Source organism: Pelodiscus sinensis, chromosome 1 (assembly GCF_052426305.1).
Source record: "Pelodiscus sinensis isolate ZL-2025 chromosome 1, ASM5242630v1, whole genome shotgun sequence".
NCBI lineage: Eukaryota > Metazoa > Chordata > Testudines > Trionychidae > Pelodiscus > Pelodiscus sinensis.
In genome coordinates this window covers 51,508,730-51,527,831 of record NC_143052.1, presented here as the reverse complement: position 1 = coordinate 51,527,831, position 19,102 = coordinate 51,508,730, and the positions used below count along the sequence as shown (strand labels likewise).

The 19,102-nt window shown below is 44.6% G+C and overlaps 1 protein-coding gene across 7 annotated transcripts in view; it reads right to left on the bottom strand.

The window, feature by feature from the left end:
- The window catches only part of IMMP2L (inner mitochondrial membrane peptidase subunit 2), a 779,606-nt gene that overhangs the window by 710,531 nt on the left and 49,973 nt on the right, over positions 1 to 19,102 (bottom strand). The gene's annotated exons all lie outside the window — the stretch shown is intronic.

The window sequence follows — 19,102 nt, the reverse complement described above, 5'->3', positions numbered from 1 at the left end:
TTCTCTCATATGCATGACTGTCAAGTCCCTCTATCCACCAGCAGTGATTTATGTCTCTATAGCTACTCCAGGAGCACAAATCAATCTGCCTGCCCTGCTGGAGAGGGGCACATGACCACTCTTGTAGCTTCCTTTGCTTCTCCATTAGAATTCATTTTCTGAAGGGAAACAAAGAAATCTTCAAGGGATACCAATACTGCACACACACAGTGACAAAGAATTCCCTCGGGTGTAAACTCTCTAGTGATCAGAAGTAGAGAGCATTTAGCAATGTTGCATAGATGCTTAGCAAAATGCAGGATTTGGTCCAACCTCACAGATTCACAAAATGTATATTTACTATATTTACTATGAGTGGAGTATGCACGGTACCCAGCTCTCATGAAGGCAACCACAAAACTTCTTTGGGTCTAAAACTTCTGATGAAAACCTTTTTGTAATTATGTAAGTTAGAATAAGTATTTAAGTATGAAAGTATACATGTGGAGAAAAAAATTGGCAAGAAAAACAGGTCTCATATTGGTCTAAGTCTTATTTTTTACATCTTTAGGTCAGGAAAATATGCACAGAAGTACTAGCATGAATTGTGTGTTATAATTTTAGAAATTATCTGAAATAAAATGCAAATTACTAGGAGCATTGTCAAGTTTATCTGGATAATAGAGATGTTTTAAGTATCATAATTGCTGCCAGTCTCTAAAAAACAAGTTTCCATCTCCATGAATATGTACCATAAAAATGCAACAATATTAAGCATTACATTTTATGATAAATCTGAGTCTGTATTATTCCATAATTCAGCAATACAATACATATTTCTAAAAACAACACATTGTCAGATGACTAAAATAAATTAAAGTATAAATTCATGTTATTCTCAAGTTGTGGTGGGAGAGGTCCAGGTTGGATATTAGCAAAAACTATTTTACTAGGAGGGTAGTGAAGCACTGGAATGGGTTACCTAGGGAAGTAGTGGAGTCTCCATCCCTAGAGGTGTTTAAGTCTCGGCTTGACAAAGCCCTGGCCGGATTGATTTAGTTGGGATTGGTCCTGCCTAGAGCAGGGGGCTGGACATGATGACCTTCTGCGGTCTCTTCCAGCTCTATGGTTCTATGATTCTATGTTGAATTTTTCACTATAAAACAACTAATCTTAGATCTCCACCTATTATTCACATAAAGCCAACCTGTAACCAGACCATTCTCTTAATGCTGTCTCTAGAAACCACAATTATAGAATCATAAGAAATGTACAGCTGTAAAGGACCTCAAAAAATCATCTAGTCCAGCACCTGAACCAAGTAACTCTAAACTATCCCTAATAGGTATATATCAAAAAACCTATGACTGAGATTCCATAATCTCCCTTAGAAGCCTATTCCAGAGCATCCTTATATATAGAAAGTTTTTTCCTAATATGTAACCTAAATATCTCATGCTGAAGATTAAGCCAATTACTTCTTGTCCCACCTTGTTGATTTCACACCAGTTACTCAATTTGTTCACATTTTGAATTTTAATTCTGTCCTCCAAAGTACATTTAACCCTTCCCAACTTAATGCCATCAAATTTTATAAGCATTTTCTCCACTCTACTATCCAAGTAACTCCCTCCTAGTCTGAGCGTGAACCACTGAAAATTACTTTGAGTATGGTTTTTCAACCAGTTATACACCCACCTTATAAATAATGTCATACATATTTCCCTAGTTTACTTAAAAGAACGTCATGTGGAACTGTATCAAAAGCCTTAACAATCAAGATAAATAACATCTACAGATTCCCCTTTATTCACTAAGCCACTTTTCCTGTCAAAGAAGCAACTTAGGTTGGTGTGGCATGATTTGTTCTTGACAAATCCGTGCTAGCAATTCCTTACAGCCCTATTATCCCGTAGGGGCTTACATTATGTCTTAATTGCCGTATACAGTACAATATTTTGAAGCTTAGTGATAATGATGCAAATTATCAATGTTCTTACATTAATTTACTGATGACCATTTCAAAAATATCCAGATAATCTTATTTAACAATCCCAAGCAGCCTTCTGTTCCTCCCCAGGTGTCAGAATGTCTCATTTCCCAAAACTGTTCCTACAACGTAGTTATGTCCTTCCAATATAAAATTCTGCAGCACTTTAAAAATTTAGAGGCGGTATGAAATTACTTAAATTGAATATTTAAAATAAAGATACAAGGAGTACAGCATTAACTAAACAAGGTACAGGCAGTCCCCGGGTTACGTACAAGATAGGGACTGTAGGTTTGTTCTTTAAGTTGAATCTGTATGTAAGTCGGAACTGGCATCAGCCGCTGCTGAAACTGATCAGATTCAACCGCGGCTGAATCTGGACGCCAGTTCTGACTTACATACAGATTCAACTTAAGAAACCCAGGCGTCCCCAAGTCAGCTGCTGCTGAAACTGATCAGCAGCTGATTCCAGGAAGCCTGGGGCAGAGCAACTCTGCCTCGGGCTTCCTGTAGTCAGCCGCTGGTCAGTTTCAGCAGCGGCTGACTTGGGGACGCCTGGGGCAGAGCAGCTGGGGTGCTGCTGGATTGCTCCAGTAGCGCGGCTCCTCCGCGCTACTGGAGTAACCCAGCAGCACCCCAGCTGCTTTGCCCCAGGCGTCCTGATTCAGCCGCTGCTGAAACTGACCAGCAGCGGCTGAATCAGGACACCTGGGGCAGAGCAGCTGGGGTGCTGCCCGGTTGGTCCGGAGCGGCGCTGCGGGACCAACCCGGCAGCCCCCAGCTGCTCTACTCCAGGGGTAGGCAAGAAAAGCCTGGTCTGCTGCGGGGGGGGGGGCACTAACTGCATCCCCCCCACCCCCAGCAGACCAGGGAGACAGGGAGCAAAGCCTTGGAGCACGCCTGCAGCGGGACAGCCCGAGCGCGCTTGGGCTGTCCCGCTGCGGGGGCGTGCTCCAAGGCTTTGCTCCCCGTCTCCCTGCAGACCAGAGAAACGGGGAGCAAAGCCTTGGAGCACGCCCGCAGGGGGACAGCTCAAACGCGCCTGGGCTGTCCCCCTGCGGGCGTGCTCCAAGGCTTTGCTCCCCGTCTCCCTGCAGACCAGGGAGACGGGGAGCAAAGCCGCGGAGCACGCCCGCAGGGGGACAGCCCGGGCGCGCTTGAGCTGTCCCCCTGCGGGCTTGCTCCAAGGCTTTGCTCCTGTCCCCCTGGTCTGCTGGGGGGGGTCCAGCAAAGCCGCTGGACCCCCCCCCCCAGCAGACCAGGGACACGGCAGCGGCTTTGCTCGGGTGTCCCTGGTCTGCTGGGGGGGTCCAGCGGCTTTGCTGGACCCCCCCAGCAGACCAGGGAGACCGGGAGAAGTTTTTCTTGCCCTGGAGGACACGGGTGGCAACCCACCGCCCGTGAGCTCCGGGGCGAGAAAAGCCCCGTTCGTAAGTGCGGATCCGACATAAGTCGGATCCGCGTAAGTCGGGGACTGCCTGTATTCTCCTATGAAATTCAACAGAAACATTATGGTTTAATGTAGTCAGTGAAGTGCAGCATTCCCAGCCTACTAACTCCAGAACATAGATCATGCATTCTGTGAAATATATACACATAAGTCCTTTCTTCTATCCAACCCCCTAAAAAACTGGACAAAGAGAGGCCTCACAACTGTTATAGTTGAAACTAATAACCAAAATTCAAATCCAGAGTCTTATGCTCCAAAGCAGTAAGAACAATACTGGGAGTAAGGCAAAAATTGCTGTGGCCTTTGGATGGCATTGAAATATAAATTAATACTAAGGCCATGTCTGCACTACAGAATTAAGTCGACTTCAGTTATGTCAATGATCATAAGTGTAATAGCATTAGTGGTACATGTTTACACAATTCTGTGTCAGCAGAGCACATCCAGTCATTGCTCTTCTTCAACAGAGAGCATTGTACTGCGGATAGCTAGCCCATTGTGCAACTCATCACATCGCACTGTGCAACTCTGTTATCCTCTGCTCCTGGGAGTCTGGGAATGGATTGGCATGTGTCATAGAGATATGCTTGCCATCCTCAAATGCAGTTCTTTCCATCTCATCATTCCAAGAGCTTCCTATTTCATTCTGTGCCATTTGTAACTGCTCTTGTAAATGGTGTGCTCATCACCTCTGCCTGACAGCATAGATCCTGAGCTGCAATGATGAGCATTTTAAACACAATGTGACTAATCCTGCAGTATTTAATGTAAATAAGAAACACCTGTCCTGCTGACTTCCATGGAAACAGATAATTCAGCTGCCACCACTACAAAGTAGCTTGCCATGGTGGGCTATTGCTACTGGGCTAGGGAAACAAGCACTGTGGGAGGGGATGCCATTGTGATGCATATATGGGATGACAAGCGTTACAGAACCTTCAGATGCACAAATCCATCTTTATGGAACTTCGTACAGCGGTCACCACAGCATTACCCACCATCACTGTGGAAAAGCAAGTGGGGATCACTGGGTGGAAGCTGGCAATTCCAGCTGGGATCAGCATAAAACAAAATAAAGGCTCACTTATCTCTTTCTCTCTCTGTGTAGATATAGATATAGATACATACACACACACACACACACAATTTTCCTACGGGACGACACAGTGACTTCATCATGTCACTACACATCCCACCTGCTGCCTCCGCCTTCAGCCTCCCCTCTCCGCAGTGGCCCCGCCTCAGGAGCCTTGACCATGTGACTGCTTCGTGAAACGGGGGGCAGCAGCTCCATTCCCATGTGCCCCCTGCCCCCAGCCTGCCTGACCCACTCGCCTGCTGCATGGGTTTGCTCTGCGTGGCTTGGGCCCAGCCACAGAACTTGGGGGCCACGCTGCAGATCTTCCATTGAGCAAGCAGCTCCGGTGTGTGCCGGTGACCCAGGGCCAGGCCCCTGGCTCAGGCATGCTCTCCCAGGCCTGCCGGGAGCTGTGCAGGTCTTGGCCACACCACACACCAGGCCCTTTGGGGACAATGTGGTTACGCTGCACCCCAGCCGCTTCCCCAGTTCTCCAGAATGGCCGCTGTGTGTTCCAGGCTCCCTGAACTCGCCACAGAGCACAGCTGCCCCAACAGGCCTGTTCGGAAAGGGTAGTCTGGGGGCAGGCTGTGGCTCCTACTGTGCTCCCCACTGGTGCTCTTGAGGAGGAGAGATGCTTAGCTCAATGAATTCTTTGGAGGGATCAAGGTGTGTGCTGGGAGGAAGGGGAATAGCATGTATGTGGGGATGAATGGGGCAGTAAGGGGGGATGGTGAGGGTGATGGCAATATAGGACTGGAGGCAGGAGGATAGGCAGTGGGGGAGTGCGAAAGGGGAGAAGTTAGGAAAGGATCGGACTGTAGGAATGGAGGAAGTGGAGGGGTAGGGATAGCACTGTAAGGTGGAGAGGGGGTAAGGAAGGGTGGGTGGATGGAGGAGGAAATAGGAATGGAAGGAGTCAGCCATGGAGCTCCAGGATAAGGACAAGTGGTCCAGATTACCACACCAGCTCTCTTCCCACGTAACCCAAATCTGGTTCACAGTAGGGCATGAGTGTATAAAGCTGGGGGCTCTCCTGCAGTTCCTTGTCTCTCCATTGTGCCCTGTCCGCATGGAGCACATCCCAGCCCCGTGGGTGGCGCTCACTTGCCATCTGGAAGGGCACATCTGGAGCACTACTGCCCTGCAAAGATGGCCAGTATCCGGGCACAGAGAGCAGGGAATTTTCTGCCTACTAGGCTGCTCACATGTAACCCAGACCCTTCCCCTTGCTAGTGAGCCAGGTGCCCGGGAGCAGCCGGAATGAAGGGGATCCAGTTGGAGCTGGACCCCAGTTTAATGATTGTGTTTGGCTTTGTTTACACATGAGGCCCACAAGCCCACAAAGCATAACTCTCCTGACAGGTCACTTCGCCATAGACCTATGCTAGCTGTCAGGAGAGGCTCCAAACTCTGCACATGAATGATTTCATTGACAGGAGGAGCAGGAACAGGAATGTGGGAATGGCTGGCAATCGAAGGGTGCGAGCAGGTGGGATAGGCTGAGAGTGTTCAGATAGAGGGGCCCACCCAGGGCTGTGGTGGGGCAGGAGCAGACAAGTGTGCAAATGACTTGGGACCATGAAGAGCACAGCTGGGCTCAGTGCAATATTAACAGGCTCTCTGGCAGCAAAAGTGGCCAGCAAGAGTGGGCCAGCAAGCTTATTCAACACTCTTCCTAGCTCAGGGTTTTCTTTCATGTTCAGTTAATTTTAAATAAATGCTTCTCATGTGTAAGCAGAATTCACTTTCCCAGCATATATACACCAGTTGTTGAATAGTTCCTAGAAATAACATCCTGAAATTAATATTTATGGTAGGTCATATCACTGACTAAGCTGGCCTAAGGGAAGATTGTTCCTCAGCTAAAAGATATGAAGTCAGTTGCAACAAACTATGCATGGATTTAAACTACTAAGTCATTTCTGGAATAATGTGTTGTGTGACGAAATCTCATCTATAGCAATACATCAGATTGTATTTCTATGATTGTATGGAAAGAAAACCAATCTACTAGAATAAACATAGCCAATATGTTATTAAGATCCATATTTTTTAACCTACAAACTATAGAAGCAATTCCATTCTTATAACCTCAAGGGAACTATTGTTTTCCTGTTGAAGTCACCTGAGTATTTTGTTAAAAAGAAGTTCATGCTTCATTGCTTAAGTGAAATTACCCCATGTTAGCTTCCAAGTGTAGTGAACCAAATTATTATCCCTCTACATGCATTTCTTCATTAACCCTTTGGTGCCATCCTTCCCAGAGTATTTTAATACATTTGTATAGCAATTTAGCAAAGAAAATGCAAACCCTGATATCAAGGGACTGAAATGATTCAGAATAGAGTAAATTCACAGAAATGAGGAAGACTGGGGTGATCTCAAAAGGATTATCATGACTGGGAAAAGATGTTTCTTTTTATTCAGTCCTTTTCGGGGGCAAATCTTCAGAATGGATCAGTGTAGTAATACTTAACATTTAGACATGCTTTTGTGTTATAAATTACATTCTTAAATCATTTAAAATAAATGAAAAGGAGGAACAACTTAACCACTATCCAGAAAGCTGCTTTGTGAGCAAACCTCTTTACCTAGAGATTCATTGGGTCACTGAGATTTAAATGCTTTGATGAGGCAGTGTCTCAGATTATGCTTAAGAGGAACATTAAGATCGAAAGCACAGGATACAGAACTTATGATACACAATTCTGAATTTTTCAGTGATGAAATTGTATGGTAAGACAGAAGTTGAGAACCTGAGAATTTAATTTTAGATACCACGTTCTGTAATTTCTATATATACACACCTCTAAAGAGATCTGTTTCCCACAGGTGCCACTATTGGTTGGGCAAGGACATATGATGTGTTCTTCTGGCTTTGCTACAATCCTGCAATGATCTGTCCCTTTCTACAACTCAGCCCTCTGCCTGGCCCACAAGTTGCTTCCCACCCTATTCTGGGTATATAAAGAGTTTAACAAAATCTATTTCCACTGCTCAGCAAGGAGCTTCCGACTTCAGCAAGCCAAAGTCCCAGTGTTGTAGCTAGAGTTGCCTCATGTCCAGTTTTCAACCAGAACACTCAAGTAAAAAGGGATCCTGACAGCTCTGGTTGGAACCGCCAACTGGACCATTAAAAGTCCAGTCAGCAGTGCAGGGAGGCCTGGAAATAAGGTAGATTCGCCTACTTGCCCTGGCTTTGCACTGCTCTTAGAAGTAGGTGTCAGGTGCCTGCAGCCCTTTGGTGCCAGGACAACCAGAGACTGGGAGCTCCTTGCACTGGTCCTGTCCTGAGTGCCAATTCTAGAGCTTCCAGTGGGAACTGTTGAAGGGGGGTAGCGCCTGTTGAAGCAAGGGCAGTGTACAGAGCCTCCCTGGCTGCCCATGCATCTAGAGACTGCAGGGACCTGGTAGCTGCTTCTGGGGAGCTAGGGTAAAGTGCTGCCAGGACCCCACAGCCTGAACTCTTTCCTGCACCGCAATCCCCTGCCTCAACCTAGAGTCCCCACCTGCACCTCAAATCCCTTATCTGTGGCCCCACCCCAGAGACCACCACACTCCCAGAGCCTGCACCCCATATACACACACACACTCTGAACCTCTTAGCCATACCGAGTCCCTCGTGCACACTGAACCCTTCATTTCTGACAATGTGGTGCCAATACCTTTCATTCCTGACACCACCCCAGAGCCATGACCTCAAGCCAGAGCCCTCACCCTCCCACACATATACCGGCCCCTACCCCAGTCTCAAGCCCTTTCCCACTCCCTGAACTCCTTTCTCCTGACACACACACCCCTCCCCCCAGAGATCTCATGCCTCTCACATTCCAATCCCCTGATCCAACCTGATGAAAGTGAGGATGGCTAAGACTGACAGAGGGAGGGGTGATGGCGTGATTGGGGAGGTGGAGCCCCAGAGAAGATTGGGAGCATGGGCAGGGCCTTGGAGAAGGGGCAAGGTGTTTGATTTTGTGCAATTAAGAAGTTGGCAACCCTAGTCATGACTCTCTTGGATATGGGGTCTTCCTATTCCTGAGCTTCTATCTAGTATGAGGGATAGGCTTTTTGCCTACAGTCCCATCAGAATGTGAGTAGGGGGATTCCAATCCAGGGCCTAAAGATAGGCAGCTGAGTGCTACCTACCCCTAATGCTATGTGCCTGCCGCCTTGAATTACTTTCTTCACCGGCAAGAGGTCCCCAGCTCCTTCCATGGCTGACAGTTTTCCTGCTCCCTAAGCACTTTCACTCCCGAGCGCTGTTGTCCAACTCCTAGGCTGCCCAAGCACTGAGCTGGAGGCTGCAGTGCCCCTCTGTGTGCCTGAGCACAAGGCAAACAGTCCTAGCTCATAGAAGCCCCAGCCATAGGCTGGACAACCCAGCCCTAGCTCCAGCATGCTTCCTGGAAGTGGCAAGAAGGGGGCCTCAGGGCAGAGCATGGGTGGGGTCACACAAAACTGAGTAGGCATAGCCTCCCTCAAACTAGGATACATGCCACCCATGTTAATCATCAAGTGATCCATCCCCAGTTGCTCACTCATATCTCTTAATGTCATGGGACCGTTACAGCTACAATTACCCTGCCCAGAAATAACATGGTAGCTCACATATATACTGGTATTAAAACCTGGAATAAATCAGTGCAGCACAGGACAAAGCCCAGCTCCTGACCTCTAAATGTCTGCACAAAGAAGATCCTCCAACCACATCTCTCTCTTCCTCTCCATGTGAAAAGGGTGCTATGCCACTGAAAGTTGTATAATCTTTTCTGCAGAGAGCAACTAAAGCTAGGCTTGATCCCAGTAACCCTGTTCTGAAGGAACCACACTGGCATACAGAGATTGCTATTCAGGTAGCTGAGGGGCTCTGCAAGGCTTAGGAACTCCAGAGTAGGTAGGCTTCCCACGCTCCCACCGAAAATTTGTTTGTTTCCTCTCATGGATGCAATGAAGAAGGAGATGATCTTGGCCCATGTTCTGTCTGTAACAAGATAAAAGGAATATATAAAATACAATAACTCCAGCTGAAATGCATGGGAGGGAGCAGCCAGCCATTTTGAGCAGCCAGGGACTGCAGCAGGCAGAGAGCCTGATTTAGGGTCCTGGCAGAATGGGCCAAGAGTGAAATCAGAAGCCTGGTGGATCAGATCCAGCCCACGGGCCATATCTTGCCCACTCCTATTCTTGAGCAACTCCAAACTGCCTAACATTGTGCTATATCCATTATTCTTAACTTCATACTTCTTTAAATTGTGGCCAATAAAATGCTTTGCTGCAGGCAACTGTGTATTGATTATTTACATAGGGGCACTAGTTTGCAGGCACCCTATTAAAAAATTTTCAGTTATCTACTTTTAAAAGCTCTGCTACCAAATTACCCACATTCTTCATATGGATAAAAAAAATGTCTAAGACGTACTCTGTTATCTTACAGTAGTGTACATACATCACAGCAGGCATTTATATATCATTAGGCTCCTCTGAAATCAAAGCAAGTTCCTAGGATCTAAATTATAAATATTTCAAAAAGTAAAAATTACATCTTTCTAAGCCAGGACAGCTTTTAAGCTTCCTTTGCACAACATGACCTTCACAAAGTAGTCAACCATCATGCTGTAAATTAGCCACGGTAACAGGATCACAGATGGCTTTCCAGCCAATCAAATCATAGGTGTAATTTCTACAATATTTCAAACAGCTGGCTGCCCATTTAGACCCCAGTCTTCAAAATACTATGATTGCTAGTCATCAGGAACAACAGAGAAAACTCCATCCTATACTGCTTACTATTCCACTGAATAGCAAAAAGAATAGTAAAAGTTACTTCATTTGTAGATTTCTTTGGGACCCTTCTACCCTCCACACACACACACACACACACATACACTTTCCTATGTATTTACATTGTTCCCACCACCATAGTACATGATCAACTTCTAATATTTAATTCAAGTCATACATGATCACATACAATCCTATTTTTTTTTCTCCTCTATCTCACATTCTAGAATCAATTACATTTCTGGTGGAAACTTAATATAACTCATATCCTTTTATTTTTCAATCACTACTTAAAACTGCTATGGAAGACAGCAGAATACCTCCAATTTATTTCAGTGGGAGCAGAGTCAGGCAAAAGCAAAATTTTTATAATGGTAAATGTGCATTTGCACATGTGAGGTTTAAAAACCTCATGTGAAATCCTGACCATGTTCGTCAATGGGAGTTTTCCCAGTTTTCTGATTGAATCAGTCTACACATGTCAGACTATGTAGAAATACCAAGTGAAATGACTGTACTATATCCAGTACAATTGTCCTTAACTTGATTTTTTTTACTAGATCACCATTGCAGCCTTTTAAGGGGAGAAAAAAATTGCACGCAGGCGCGCGCGCGCACACACACACACACACACACACACACACACACACACACACACACACTAGCAATCCCACTTTAGTTGAATGAGGATTGCAGCCTGCCATTTCCCAGTTAAATAGTAAAATAACAATATGCAAATATTGGTAATTATTCATATACAGGCAGACCCCGGGTTATGTACAAGATAGGGACTGTAGGTTTGTTCTTAAGTTGAATCTGTATGTAAGTCGGAACTGGCATCCAGATTCAGCCACTGCTGAAACTGACCAGCGGCTGACTACAGGAAGCCGGAGGCAGAGTTGCTCTGCCCTGGGCTTCCTGGAATCAGCCTCTGATCAGTTTCAACAGGCTGAATCTGGATGCCAGTTCCGACTTACATAGATTCAACTTAAGAACCCCAGGCGTCCCCAAGTCAGCTGCTACTGAAACTGATCAGCGGCTGATTTTAGGAAGCCCGGGGCAGAGCAACTCTGCCTCGGGCTTCCTGTAGTCAGCGCTGGTCAGTTTCAGCAGCGGCTGACTTGGGAACGCCTGGGGCAGAGCAGCTGGGGTGCTGCTGGGCTGCTCCAGTAGCACCGCTCCTCAGCGCTACTGGACCAACCCAGCAGCACCCCAGCTGCTCTGCCCCAGGCATCCTGATTCAGCCGCTGCTGAAACTAACCAGCAGCGGCTGAATCAGGACGCCTGGGGCAGAGCAGCTGGGGTGCTGCCGGGTTGGTCCAGTAGCGCCCAGAGCAGCGCTGCGGGACCAACCGGCAGCGCCCCAGCTGCTCTACCACAGGCGTCCGGAGAAAAGCCTGGTCTGCTGGGGGGGGGCGTACTAGCTGCACCCCCCCCCCCCAACAGACCAGGGAGACGCGAGCGACGGACCGAGACACACCCGGTCCCGCCGCCTGGGTCCTCCGCGGCTTTGCGGAGCACGCGGGCAGCCCAGACGCGCCGCGGCTGTCCCGCTGCCGGCGTCCTCAGAGGCTTTGCTCCCCGTCTCCCTGGTCTGCTGGTCTCCAGCAGACCAGGGAGACACAGAGCAAACCCCATTCGTAACTGCGGATCCGACATAAGTCGGATCCGCGTAACTCGGGGACTGCCTGTATTTTAATAGTAATTTTTGGCTATCAAACTCAGGTCCATTGGAATAAGGCTAATGAAGGTAATCATCTCTTGTTGTACAGTGTCTCAACATTTATTTTTGAAGCAGAGGAGATTGATCCTTTTACAAATTTCTGTTCAGTTATATTGTATCTATTTTATCAAATGACCGATGTAATCATTTTCTCTAATGAAAGTTGCTGCAGTACAGCAAAAGTTGTTTCTTTTATCAATATTGATTGATATGTTCTTGCTTCAGTCAGAATCAGATCAGCTTATCCACGAGTGTAAAAACTGTTTATCAACCTGTCATGTGTGCTAACAAAAAAGACAATACAAATTGCAACTAGTGATTATTTGGATCACTTGACGATTACCTGTTCTGTTCATTCTCACTGGGGTATCTGTCACTGGCCACGGATGGAAGACAAGATACTGGGTCAGACCAAGAGTCTGTCTAGCCTAGAATGGCCATTCTTATGTACTCTTTATCTTTTTCACCCTAAATGGCAAGCAGATACCTGGATGACCAATCAGGTACAAGAACGGCAATAAAACAGAATACAATATGGTGGTGTCACTGGCTGGCATACACTCCATTTATCATCAGCAAAATGCAGGACAATGTAGCACTTTAAAGACTAACAAGATGGTTTATTAGATGATGAGCTTTCGTGGGCCAGACCCACTTCCTCAGATCAAAGAGTGGAAGAAAACATTTATCATGTTATGAAAAGTGTTTCTTTGCACAATTATTCTATTAGAATCATTCCTTTCATGAGGTTTGCTAGACCTATAATTGATTTCCACACCATTAACCTAACAGGAAACAGACCACTTCTTTTTCCAATTCTAAAGATTAATTGTGAACTTTTAAAATGTTCATACAAGTGGCACTTTTTGGCTCAAGGAAGCCAGCCTACCAATCAAAAGGAAAGATTCCTGCAATCAAGTCAAACTGGTTAAGCCAGATCACTTTAGGGAAAGTGAAAGTTGAGCGGAGGACTAACTGGAGCAACTTTCTCCTCTAACTTTTCAATTTCCACATCACAACAAAAATTGCCCTTTTAGAATACTCCTGCCCACTTTTAACATTTTTAAACACTTTTAAATTTTTTAATGAAATACAGGATTGTGCACAGTAACTAAAAACATTCTTTGGGAAACAAAATATACCCACTTTACAAAAACAATGTACAATAGGTTTATCTTTCCCCAACTCTATAAAACCTGCAATATACAACAATATCTAAGCTAAGAAAAGATCATAAAGTAAATAAGAAAATAAAAGTAGAATTAAACACATGCTTTTTTAATCAGGAAAAGACATAATGAAAATTCTGTCTCCAGCCAAAGACACAAAAGGAGGAGGATCTTTTGAGAACACAAAGGCACCAAAAGTGATCATTTAACTTCTTTGTCAGCACAACCTCTTCATGCAGTGTTCTGCATTTCAGCAGACAGATGACTATGTTTTGGGCCCTAAAGATGAACAGAACAGAACAGAACCCGGAAGGGTCAAGAAGATCAAGCAGAGGTACTCTCAATAGCTAGTTCAGTACGAGAGACAGGAAAGAAAAGTTTCTGAAATTTAAAAAAAATGAAGCAAACTATGATCATCACACTGCATTCTAAATGCTAAGTTTACATTTATTTCTTTTAGTAGTTGTGAATCTTTCAGAATGACTGTTCAGCATAGCAATGATTGATAAAAATTCAGTTTCACTCTTTCAATAAATACATTTGTACAGATCATCTTTTTTAACTTTTGGCACAGACCAATTAATGAAATTAATACAAAATACATAACCTCTTATGAGCATTATGGAGAGCTGATTGAAAATTATTACAAGGAAGGAAACGCTGGTTAATTCAGTCTACTATTTGAACATTCTAAATATTGGTTTCTATCAAATTTGCAGCCTGAATTATGAATTTCAAATTTTAATTTAAAATTTTGTGATAAATAATTGACCATTTTTCTGACCACAGCAACCATTTTTATTATATAAGCTGCAGAAAGAAATCAGAGTGACAGAACAACAGAGACAGTTGCACACATCCATAACAGATATACATAGTATCTCAGGTATGTCTCTAAGTCAGGGGTGAGGGAGAGATGCAGCCCCCCCAGGCTCGGGGCTTCTTCCCTGCATTGGGAAGCCTGTGCTGGCGCTCCAGCTCTCCCACCATCCTGCCATGGGGCTAAAGCACACTAAACCTATTGGCCTGGGCTCCCTTAGGCTTTGGTGAAGGAAGGGAATGTGGAGAGTGTCTTTCTGATTCTCAATTGGGAGCTACATCAGTTAGGGTTTGTTTTTTCTTTTTTGCTTCTCACTTGTGTGCGGCTCCTGACTGATTTTTCTGGGGGTCAGCAGCCCCTGACCCAAAAAAGGTTCCCCACCCTTGTTCTAACTACTTCCAACAGTGCACTTACCAGCTCAGGTCCACAGGCTAGTATTAGCATAGTTCTCCTTAGTGCACTACATGCAGCAGTGTTTGCAGCTTGGGCTGGAGCTTGAACTTTCAAGCCCACTCCACTCCCACCCTTCAAGATTTAGAGTCTGAGTTACAGTGCCGTCACCACAACTCTGTGGGATTGAACTGGGAGGGCTCACTCCCAGATGCAGTATAGACATGCCCATAGAGACGTATCAGATCAAGCAGGGACAGAGGGTCAAGGTTCCATGCACTCTGACTCCATCTCCAGAAGTAGCATGTGAGTCTTTACTGAATAGTGAAAAATGCCAGTTGAAGAAATACCCACTTTTCTAGCCAGCCAAACTGCGGTCAGTTGAGGCAGGTGATGAAAAGGCTTTTGCTGTCACTGGTGGTAAATGAAGGTTTATTCCCATGCACTCATTTTAAGTGAACTTTTAAAACCTTAGCAGTTACACAGTTACCCGGATTGTGGGCCCTGCTGTATAAAGCTTAGCTTTATACTGCAGGACCCTCAACAAAGTTTCCCCAGGAGCCGGGCACCAGCCCCTGCCAGCCATGCTCTGGGGAAAGGAGACTTCCCTTCCCTGCCACAGCAAAGCTGCCTCCCTGGGAGGCTGAATGTAACTAACAAACATCCGCTTATCAGTTAAACAGTTAGTCGTTTACACTCTTACATCCCTAATGGAAGTCACAATTAAATTTTAAACTAGGTAACGCTAAGGCAATTTTTTATCTGAATTTATTGTATAATGCTCCTAGCTATGACAGAATTTAATCATGTTGTATAATATCAGCCATAGCTCAAAAAGAAAAATAAACACAGACTAATTCTCACAGGTTTAGTTATATGTGAATTGATACTGTGTTCAGTGAACCTGTGACTCAGAACGTCATAAATGATGAGATTTTTACATTACAGGCAGTACAGCTCGTGTGTGTTTGATTAGGAAAACATTTTCCTTTTATTAAAAATGATTTGTTTTTCATATTTTATCTTTTTTCTCAACAAGTCCAAACAAGATGTAGCTATTACTTATTTATGAATTTGTTCCCACGTAAGAAGTTAAGCTAAACTAGCCACAAGCCCCTCATTTGATTTCTGCATACCGAAAATTCCATCTATAGCTTGATTTCTACAACAATCTTCATTTCCTAACCTAATCAGTCATGCAGGTTTGACAGACACTTTTAAATAGTTGTTGCATTTGACTGTAACAAATCTCAGTATCGCCAATTCTCACTATTTTATGACAAGTCTTGAAATCTGCTATCTTACTTAATGCTTCCATTTCTGGAAACAAATATCTGAGTAAGTTTCTAGACCTCCTCGCTTCAGAGACATATTTGAAAATGTGACCCAAGTAAGCCCTAAAGGCTCAAAAACTAGAAGGAAGAAGCACCTCAAATTCATTTTTAATTATTATTTTGGGGGCCTGAATATTTAGTGTTGTCAATACTGAAATGGTTGTATTTAAATAGTGACTACGGTATTCTTTAAAAAGAAATTAAAAGTGTATAATTTGTACTGGAGCCCAAAGTTCTTGATAAGCTAAAATACAAAATAAAATCACAGGCAGTAAAGTGGTATTTAGTGGATTAAGCATGAAACTGGGAGTTTGTAGTCTCCCACAGCCAGCAGCACAAACTGTGCCCAGGGCTGGCCAGGGGCTAGGCCGGGAGGTAGGCAGCTCCACAGCTCCTGGAGCCAGCTGCGCCCAGAACCAGCTGGAGGCTGTGCCAGGCAGTAGGCAGTTCCGCATCTCCCAGATCCAGTGGCACTGTGCGAACTGCGCCCAGAACCAGCCGAGGGCTGTGCCAGGCAAAAGGCCATACTGGGCCGGAGCAGAGCGGTCGTAAATGCAGGGGGGGGCGTAACTCAAGGATTGCCTGTAATAGTATATTTGAAATACAGGGCATTACACTTTTCTCCTGGAGGTTTTGTTAGAATTCATCAGGAAATTCCTGCAAACTGCTTTGACTACAGCCAGAGACACTGTGGACCAGTGCAGCAAACTGGTACTTAGGAGATCTAGTTTCAATTTCAAGCTCAGCCAGTGGCCTGCTGAGTGACACTGAAAAAGTTGCCAAGAACAGTTTCTCCATCTGTAAAGCAGAAATAATGGTACTACCTGCTTTGAAAAGCATTTCAAGAGCTACAAACAACAAGTTCAATGTAAGAGTTAGGTATTGTTATCGTTTGTTTTAATACTTCATCAAGTATTGAAATGCAGCTCTCAGCAATATGATGGGAAACGCAATCTATGGAATAGCACACAGCCACAGCAATATGTCACAGTACGTCAGGACATGAAGTACAGAAGGTTGACTGTTGGGGAAGGTTTCCAGATAAAAGGTGTGTTATACATATTTTCATTAAGATTCTCCCTTACAATGTATGTATTTTAGTGCTTTGTCAACTTTAATATCAGTCCTTTAAAGGTGTAATTTCAAAACCTTAAGATCAACTTTAGCAGTGAATGTGGAAAACTATATGCTGTAATTATAGAAGCTTCATTTTTCACATTAGATATCATCTATGTAAAAGTTTCTCAAATGGAATCCAAGTGTGCCCACTTTATTTAAAATTTCATTTGCATGCCTATGTTTACAATTTGCTTCTACTATCAGGATTTAGAATCAGAGCGATCTTATTTCCACTATACCTCTACGTCAAACTGTACCTTGATCAGCCATAAGTAAATTGAATGAAGCAGTACAAGAAGCTGTGACAGAGCTATATTAAAATATGTTATATGCCTGCTATTTTAAAAGTCTGAATTAAAAATGTACTGTCAGGATTACTCATGTAAACAAACTGACCAACCCTTTTCTTTAAAAGTACCAATAATTACAAGTTGGACCTCCCTGGCCAGGCACCGTTCAGGACCTGACCGGTCCCGAATGAGAGAATTTGCCAAACCAGGGAAGGTGTCCCCTGCCACCTACCCAGAGCCAGCTGGCCTTCTGCCTCTCAGTCCCTCTACTCCCTCCCCAGCCAGGCTGTCTGTCATACTGTCACTGCCTCCCAGCCCCAGGCTGCCATGTGCAGCTGGGGTTCTCTGGCCCTGGCACTGGCCTCACACCATCGCAGATGACCAGATTTCCCTGGCTTTGCACTGCTGTAGGCAGCTAAACTCTACAGCCCCCAGCTCCACACTGCAGTGGGTGGCTAGGCTTCTTTGGCACCGCACTGCGCGGGCAGCTAAGGTTCTCTGGGCATACACTGCTGTGTGCTGCTGGGCTTCTCTGGTTCCCAACCCCATGCTGCCACCTGCGGACGGAGTTCTCCAGCTCAGTGCTGCTGCAGGCAGCCAAGGTTCCTCAGCTCTGCCAAATTTTATGACCCTGACCCAGCACTTCTGCGTGGCTCCCCCAGCCCTGCTATGCCCCACCCTGGCCAGGTTGCTGGTCTTTCTGCCATTAGGCGCCCAGACTCTCTGGTCCAGAAGCATCCATGATCCTACTGGACCACGAATGTTGCTGGACCAGAGAATGCCAGATTTCAGAAGTGTAACCTGTAGTAACAGAAATGAGGAGGGGAAGTTTTATTGCCAGATCCCAGAGATCTTCAATAAACACGTGTAAAGTAAATGTTAAGAGTCATAAATCATTCCCTGGCAATGTCTCTCTAAATAAAGATTACACAAGATATCCCCATACCAGCAATAGGCAACATGACAAAATATGCTCCACTTCTGTAATCCAATTCTGTGGGTGAAGCCTATTCATTTTAGTGGTGCTCCACAAAGATTCAGAGTTCTATCTGCACAGAAGTCACTATAAGATCTAAACTTTTTTTACCATGAGACCCACAGGAGTACGGACTATTTTTGCATTAATACAACTTCTTTTTTTAATTGTGTGCGCATCATTTATGTTCTCAGATTCTAATCACTGAAGATAAATTACATGCATTTAAAAAAAAAAAAAAAAAAAAAAAAAGCTTTACATTTTCAGATACAGGTTACCCTACACAAAGATACAAGGAAATAATTGCAGATCCAATGGCACGCGTATGAGACACATACAATGGGCTTACTTCATATTCATACTGTACTTCAAATTAATTTAAATTACTGGGGGGGGGGGGGAACGGTCATTAGACGTTTCATTTTAAATTGCTGCCTAGTAGTAATTCATTTTTCCTCAATTTGAACCATTGTGGTTTGGAAAATTTAGCTCAACTTCTATAGGATTTATCCTTTGCTTAGATAAACTGAGGGGGGGAAGACTTTTTAATGTTTTAACATATGCACACCCACAGGAGACACAGGGCACCCACTTTTGTTAACAAAGCTTCAGTGTTTATGGATCTCAAACACAGGATTCCATCTATAAGCATGGGTTAAAACTAAAAAAAGGCAACAATGAAATCACACTAGATTATATAAATCTTCAAACCTACACAGGCTTCACCTCAACAACCAAATTTTTTCATCATAACTCATTCACATTATAGCCAGGAGAGCAACAGCCAGAAACAGAATCTAGCCCTATATGTCACTTTATACTTAAGGATTAATGCCACAGTCAGTATAATTGCATCTCATCTACAACCAGCAATTATGTATCACGCCAGTGTACATGCATTTGCTGATTTTTTAAGATGTGTAGTGAAGCATACTCGTAATCTCAGAGTCCAACTGAGTCCCCTAATGAGCAGAATAATGATGCCCATATCAAACACTTG